The following is an 8,284-nucleotide window of genomic DNA, read 5'->3' on the forward strand; positions in this document are numbered from 1 at the left end:
AAAGTAATATAATTATTAATGGGATATAGAGCAACTTGTTTGTCTCCTAAATTGATGGGCATGTATTAAAGGATATAATTAGAAAGTATACATATATATAGTAAGAAGGATATATAACTGGGTAAGATCTTCCTATTTCCAGTAATTCCTGTGTAACATAGAAACAAGTAGGAAGATCACACTACATGCTAAACTTCTCTGTAGTTGTTTGTTGACTATCTAACTGTATAATGTACTAATTAGACATTCATTGTTAACACAGAATCAAAGAAAATAAGAGGCTTTAAGATCCGGATCACTGAGTCTCTTACAGTAATAACGATGCCTTATATTTGTACGGCTTTTGGTAGTTTACAAAAATTATAGTTCCACACATTACGTCTTTAGATCCTCAAAACAACCCTGGAGGTAGAGAGGCAAGGTTATTATTATCCAAATTTCCAGAAGAACGACCTGCCCAAGATTACACGAGGGACAAGGGAGTGGGAGGAATTTTCTGGTCACACCTCTGAGTCATAGTCAGCCTGGTTTCCATTACACAGAATGATACAATCACACAATTCAAGAGCTGGGCGCTGGATAACTCCTGCTTCACCAGCTGACGAACACTCAGCCATTCAACATAGGACGCTCTGGTGTGTCAGTGCAGGCGTCACGTGTCCAGATGGGTGGGAAACCCAGAACTCTTCTTCTCTTCTGCCCCTCCCCCCTTCCCCTTCCCCTGACTCTCTGGGAATGACAGGAATCACAATCATGGCAGATTGCTCTGTAAAGTGTCACCCTAGCCGCTGTAGAAGCTGGGAGCCTAGTGTCATTGCTGACTCCAACGCCCTTTGTCAACTTACACAGTTGCTTGCGGGATTTGAACCCCCTTACACTTAATGAAGCACCGGTCTGAGATACTTACACCCAAACTCACACCCAAGCTCCAGCGGCACCACGGACTTTAGCCCCTGCTACTTTGATCGCCTATGGACACAAAAGCCATTGGAAGGAAAGGACTTGGATGGTGTTTCCTGTCCTCTCTGTGGCTGTTACTGGGATGCTTCCCCTCACTGGTTCCACAAAAAAGAAAGGGAGACGCTCCTTTCCACGGGACACACACGCCAACCGGCCCAGGGATCCTAATACTACAGTTCTTTGTACTCATTCGCTCGGTCGCTTCCCCAGGGCATGAGTTGGGTATAGAAACACACTGCTCTAAAGCCTTTATGTATGTTTGTATGTTAAGTATGTACGTATGGATTGACGGATTCAAATTTAACCTGTAGTTACGGAAAATTTAAAACACACACCCAAAATAGAGAATGCGCTATCGACCCCCAGCTTCCCCCTTCGTGGACCCATCGTTCAGCTTTAACACTTATCAATCCTCGCCAAATCTTGTTTTCATTTCTTCTGCCACTGCTCCCCTTCCCCCTGTTTGAAGGAAATCCTGGAGATCAGCGAATTTCATCCGTGTTCAGTATATGACTCTCGTGGACTGCTTTCACAGCATCATTATGACAAAGACAAAATTATATGCTGTCACCTAATATCAACTCCACAGTCAAGTTTCCCAAGTGTTTCAAGAATGTCTGTTAATAACTGGTTTGTCAAATCAGGATCCACATACTGTATGTGGTTGTTAGGTCTCTTAAATCTTTTTTTTAAGTTTATGTATTTATTTTTGAGTGCGCACTCGCACAAGAGCAAACATGAGTGGGGTAGGGACAGAGAGGGAAGAGAGAATTCCAAGCAGGCTCCACACTGTCAGCACAGAGCCCCATGCAGGGCTCAAACTCACGAACCGTGAGATCATGACCAGAGTTGAAAGCAAGGGTCAGACGCTCAACCCACTGAGCCACCAGGCATGCCTTAACTCTATTAAGGTAACATATTTGTTGTAGAAATCCTGTCATTTCTTCTGCAGGACTTTACACAGTCTAGGTTTAGTGAATTGCATCTTCTCTGGTGTTGTTTGACACTTCCCTATATTGTTCATTCTCCCTTCTCCTCATAAATGGTTGCATTTGGAGGCTTTTTTGGATTTAAACTCAAAATATTTGGGGAGTGGCAAAAATACTCCATAGGTGATTTAGCATGTTTTGATTGCACCACCTCAGGAAGTATATGATGTATGGTCATTCGACTCGTGGTGATGTTAAAATTGGTCAGTGAGTCCAGGTGTAGTCTAATATTAAGAGATTGCAAAATGGTCTTTTGTCATTTCTTTTACGTTCATCAGTTGGAAATACTTTATACAAAAGGGCTTTTCCTTAACAAGTCTGGTTACCCTAAAATACAATTTGTATAAGTGAAGCAGAATGTTTGATTCTTCTCATTTGTCAATTGTCACTACCATATAACTTAGCAACTTACTATAGCAACTTGTAGGTGACTTGGCCATTTTCTTTCCTCAATGTCATGAACTTGTGGATTATAACATCCCTTATGTAATAAATGATTTAAAATATATTCTGTAGGCAATGGTGAGCCACCACAGGTCATTTCCAAGTTTCAAATATAAGCATACCTGACCATGTATCTAAAAATCAGGGGCACCTGGGTGGCTCAGGTGGTTAAGCTTCCAACTTTGGCCCAGGTCGTGAGCTCATGGTTCTTGAGTTTGAGCCCCGTGTTGGGCTCTGTACTGACAGCTCAGAGCCTGGAGCTTGCTTCAAATTCAGTGTCTCCCCTCCCCCCCCTCCCCCGGCCTCTGTCTCTCTCAAAAATAAAAAATATTAAAAGAATTTAAAAATCAAACACTAAACTTATTGTTTTAGGGGGAATATTTTCTTAACAGAACAAAAAATAGGATCAATCTCTCAACATACCAAAACTCTTAGCCACAAAATTTAACAATGGTCATTTCCAGGGTCCTATACTTGTTCTCTGAGTTTCTTCTTTAGTTTCACTCAGTTCATTGGAGTTCATTTCACGAATGTCTGCGTATCTGACTGAGATACGCTGATTTCCATCTTCGTATCATTCAGATTACATTTATAAGACCTACATTTCCTAGGACTAGTATTTGCAATTAGTTTTATAAAATAAGAGCAAATNCTAGGTTCAGTTTCTGGCACACCTAGTGATTTCCATCTTCGTATCATTCAGATTCATTTATAAGACCTACATTTCCTAGGACTAGTATTTGCAATTAGTTTTATAAAATAAGAGCAAATAAATACTCAAATAACTGACTAGCACTCTAGTAATTGAACATGAGTTTGTGAACAATGGGGTTGGGACTCAAACGGAAGCGCTGACCGACAGTGAGTGCCAGTGTGTGAGTTCAATATGCTTGTGAGCGGACCTGTCGAAGCCAGACTTTGATATGTCAAAAGGAGGGTTAGGTGTTTTAAATGCAGGAGCCGTGAAACTGTTTTTGAATGTGACATGCTGGATTGCTTCTGTTGGCTTACTGTTATATCTTCACCAGACAACTAGTTAGTTCTGAGAGGGCAGAAGCCACGCCTGTATTGTTCACTTACTCCTAGCTTCTAGTACGTGATTTTTTTTAAATGAAAGAAAAAAAAACTATGTATGCGAGAGAAAAATCTACAATGGTTTTTGAGTGGTGAGAATCATAGTTAGATCTATTTCTTAGTCGTATCTTTTGCATATTTTGACTTTGGGGTATTGGTATGATAGATTTCTTTGAAAGTTATCTGAGTATAGATGTAGTACATTTCATCCAGGAAGATGTTGAACAGTAAACAAATCAAATAAAATCACTGGTACCTCCATTCCTTAAGGTTAACATTTGAGTGCCTTTTCCAGTATTTGTCTATGTCTCTATAATATTAAACAGTACTGGAATCATCATTTTTTAAAAAAATTTTTTAAACATTTTTATTATTGAGAGACAGAGCATGAGCATGGGAGGGGCAGAGAGAAGGGGTGACGCGGAATCTCAAGGAGGCTCCAGGCTCTGAGCTGTCAGCACAGAGCCCAACGCAGGACTTGAACTCACAAACCGTGAGATCATGACCTGAGCTGAAGTTTGACGTTCAGCTGACTGAACTACCCAGGTGCCTCCTGGAATTATCTTGAACATATTGTTTAGTAACATACTTCTACCTTTAAATACATGGTTAATGCTATCCTATGTCACCCTTGTCTACAAAAGAAATTTTAATGGCTACCTTCCATTATCATATCTATTTTTAAAGTAACCAGACCCCAATCTAATTTCCAAACAGGAAATTCTGATGTACAAGACCACAGAGCAGTGACTCTGATCGGTATTATGCCTGGTACTAATTGCAGACTACTCCGTGGCACGCACAGCTCCAGGATGTGAGATTAACACAAGCAACTCTTCATTTAGTTTGGTTTGACTTTCTGCCAGTCCTCTGAACAACTTGAAGCAGCTCCTAGAATAGGGAATGTTATGTTTGGTGTCCAGGGAAGCAGCAAACTAGAGAAGCCATCCCAAATTCCAGAATAATACAGAGCCCACACGTTATCCATTTTCTGCAGAAAAAAAATTGATCTACAAGGATAAAAATGCCATATAATTAGGTTAAACATCTTGTGGGGAAAGTAACCTATTCGTATGCGGGAAGGGAAATGGTGAAACAAAAAGAAGCTAAAAACAAAGGTGTAGATACATTTTGCTTTCAAGATTCCACACTGTGTCAATGTCCTTCAAGAAGATAAACTTAAGCTGATTCACTGTCACTTGTTTCTGCAGTGGTTTCTCAGGCATCTTAGATAGTAGCCACCCTGCCCCCAGGGGCCTGCGGGCTAATAAATATTTTCCAGGCGGGCTGACAATGCGAAAGGATTGTAGGGCAAGAAACTACCTGCAGTATCGAGGTGGGAGTGCCCTGGAAAGTGATGTGCTGAAAAACTGCCCCTTCCAGCTGGTTAACTTTTAGATTCATGCATTTATTTACTGTTTGTGACATCACTTATCAATGACAAGTGAGTATCTGACAGACTAATGATACAAGGGAAATGTAGTGTTGTCCTTAGAATTGGGAGGGAAGCAGAATGAGTGTCATGGCATCTCTTTTTCTTTCTTTACTTTTTTTTTTTTCCTTTTTAAAAGTAATCTCTACACCAAAGCAGAGCTCAGACTCAGGAACTCACGACCCTGAGATCAAGTCGCATGCTCTTCCGACTAAACCAGCCAGGCCCCCCAATGGTATTACTTCTTTTCAAAGCTTAGGAAGAATGCCTTAGGCCTTTGTTAATTTGTAGAGTTCGTATTGTGCTCTGGCCATCAGTATCTGTTTCCTTATTTTGGTGACAGCACCCCAGTTTTTTCTTCGGGGAAAACCCCCCCTCTCCTATGAAACATAAGTGAAGCATGTGACTCATAGTTGGCTAATCACAGCATAGAATTTCCCTAGCTCCAATAATTTGTTAAGGGATGGGCAGGTAATCTGTGTTGGTTTAAGTAGCTCATCAGGGAGGGATGACTAGGAAGGATCTCTTTCAGGCTGGACTTGGATGAGGATGGATGTAGACCTGAAATTGTTGGGGACCATTTTGCAGCCACATGAAGTCTGAGTACAAAGGCCACATGGAGGAGAGTGGAGCCTTTTTTTGTTGTTCTTTTGGTTTTTCAGAAGGGTCTCTTTTGTCTGATTCGAAATGGGCATGAGTGGCANTCGCATGCCCTTCCGACTAAACCAGCCAGGCCCCCCAATGGTATTACTTCTTTTCAAAGCTTAGGAAGAATGCCTTAGGCCTTTATTAATTTGTAGAGTTCGTATTGTGCTCTGGCCATCAGTATCCGTTTCCTTATTTTGGTGACAGCACCCCAGTTTTTTCTTTGGGGAAAACCCCCCCTCTCCTATGAAACATAAGTGAAGCATGTGACTCATAGTTGGCTAATCACAGCATAGAATTTCCCTAGCTCCAATAATTTGTTAAGGGATGGGCAGGTAATCTGTGTTGGTTTAAGTAGCTCATCAGGGAGGGATGACTAGGAAGGATCTCTTTCAGGCTGGACTTGGATGAGGATGGATGTAGACCTGAAATTGTTGGGGACCATTTTGCAGCCACATGAAGTCTGAGTACAAAGGCCACATGGAGGAGAGTGGAGCCTTTTTTTGTTGTTCTTTTGGTTTTTCAGAAGGGTCTCTTTTGTCTGATTCGAAATGGGCATGAGTGGCAGAAGACTGAAAGTTCTAACTCTCCCCTTATTTTCACAGGACAGCGAGACGTGTCTAAATTCTAAGAAAATCGATACTTTATGACAACTAAAGAAGTAAAAACTCTGTATTGGAATAGTTTATTATATAAGCATCATAAAATGTCTTGGGGGGGGTAGGGTGCCTGTGTGGCTGAATCAGTTGAACATCAGACTCTTGATTTTGGCTCAGGTCATGATCCCAGGCTTGTGGGATTGAGCCCTGAGTTAAGATTCTCTGTCTCTCCTTCTCTCTCACTCTACCCTTCACCCCTGCTTGCGCTCTAAAATTAAAAAGAAAAGTCTTCTAGGGATATGACATTGTGGAATGTACAAGAGAAAACAGATCTTTTCTTTTTTATTGTTAAGTTTATTTATTTATTTTGATGGAGACAGAGACAGTGCAAGTCAGGGAGGGGCAGAGAAGGAGAGAGAGAATCCCCAGCAGATTCACTTAACCGACTGAGCCACCCAGACACCCCTATTAGGTAAATTTTCAAGCACACACTGAAGGTGAAAAAATTTTATATGGCTCCATCTGTATACCCACAAGCTAGAGTCCACTATTAACAGAACAGTCCTGTTAAGATGACAGATTGTGTCGCTCCTCTGTCCAAAACTCTCCCATAGCTTACCTCATTCAAAAAGGAAAAGTCAATTTCGTATCGTGGTCTTCAAGAGTCCATGACCTGGTCCCTATTACCATTCTTCCCTGTTGTCCATTCCTCTTCAGCCACAATGGTCTCCTTGTTCCTCCTCAAACATGGCAGCCACATTCTTGCTTTACGGTCTTTGCACTTGCTGTCCCTTGGCTCGGGATGCTCTTCTCCTAGATATTTGAAAGGCTTGCCTTTCTTTGGATCACCTCATTAGAGGTCTTCTCTGACTCTTGCATGTAAGTATTAGCTTGAACAATGTAACGTTGTCCAACCGTGTTTAACCACATGAACCCAACATTCTCAGTTGAAAAGAATGTAAAAAAGGTTGGGAATTTCATATGGTTCAAGCTAATAAAATAGCACTGCCACCTTACCTTTTTATTCTCACCTGGATTCCAATTTTCTTTATCGGGCTTCTCATCATCTTATGTACTGCTGTGTATTGTCTGTAAGATCCTCAAAGTTAGGCCATCCTTCTGTTTTGTTCACTGCTGCACACTCGTGTGCAGATGCTAACTAGGCTTAGAGTGGGCACTCCGGACATATTTAAAGAACAAATTCTTCACAGTGAAGCCAGAATGGTCTTTTGGAAATACAAATCTGATGCCACTCCCACTAAGAACTTCTGGGTTGGTTTGTATCACTTCAGAAGCAAAGGTAAGAATCTTTACCAAACCTATAAGACCGTGTATGGTGGGTCATTGCTTAATTCTCTAGATCTCTCTCACATTATCTCCCTCATTTCTTTTCAGTCTCTGGGACTCTGGGTTCCGTCATGAAGTCTTTGTTTTTCTTTGCTCTACTCACTTCTGTATCAAGTTCACGATGAGGCAGTTTTAAATCTTAGCTCAAAGGTTCTCTTGCTAGGAGAGCCCATTTCTGATACCCCAGATTAGGTTGAATTCTACCTTGATGTCCTCACGAACCACTCCCCTCCCCTTCCCATACCTACAAGGATTATGCAGTTATTTTTGTGTGGTAATTTGTCTCCCTTACCGGACAGGAAGTTTCATGAGAGAAGAAAACACAGCTTTCTTTTTACTTCCCTTTGGATCCCTAGCATCTGTGAAGTATCTGGCATTTAGTAAGAGCTCAGTACTCCTTTAAAAAATAGATCCTGTTGTGTCCCTGTTACCAGTGTCTCACTGGGTACTTGGTACACAGCAGATGAAGACATTTGCTAAACAAGCCATAGTAAGAAGGGTGTTTGACTACTCATTTACAATAAATACATAATGGAGAAGGGCCACCCCTTCATACATAATTGATACCTACACAAAATCCCAAATTCTCTCTTCTCATCAACTTTTTCTCAACACTAAGACTGAAGAAAGTAAGTTACACTTCTTTCCTTTGTCTACTCTCTGGTGGAGTAAAGGGCGAGCTGGCTAGGAGAATTCACATAGAGCCAGAATCAGCCACTAGGGAGATCTGGCTTCTGAACCAACAGACCATGCCTGGTATTCTCACTTGGATAGTTAGATGTTTAGAAACTCCC

The sequence above is a fragment of the Crocuta crocuta genome, unplaced genomic scaffold (genome assembly GCF_008692635.1).
Source record: "Crocuta crocuta isolate KB4526 unplaced genomic scaffold, BGI_CrCroc_1.0 scaffold70, whole genome shotgun sequence".
NCBI lineage: Eukaryota > Metazoa > Chordata > Mammalia > Carnivora > Hyaenidae > Crocuta > Crocuta crocuta.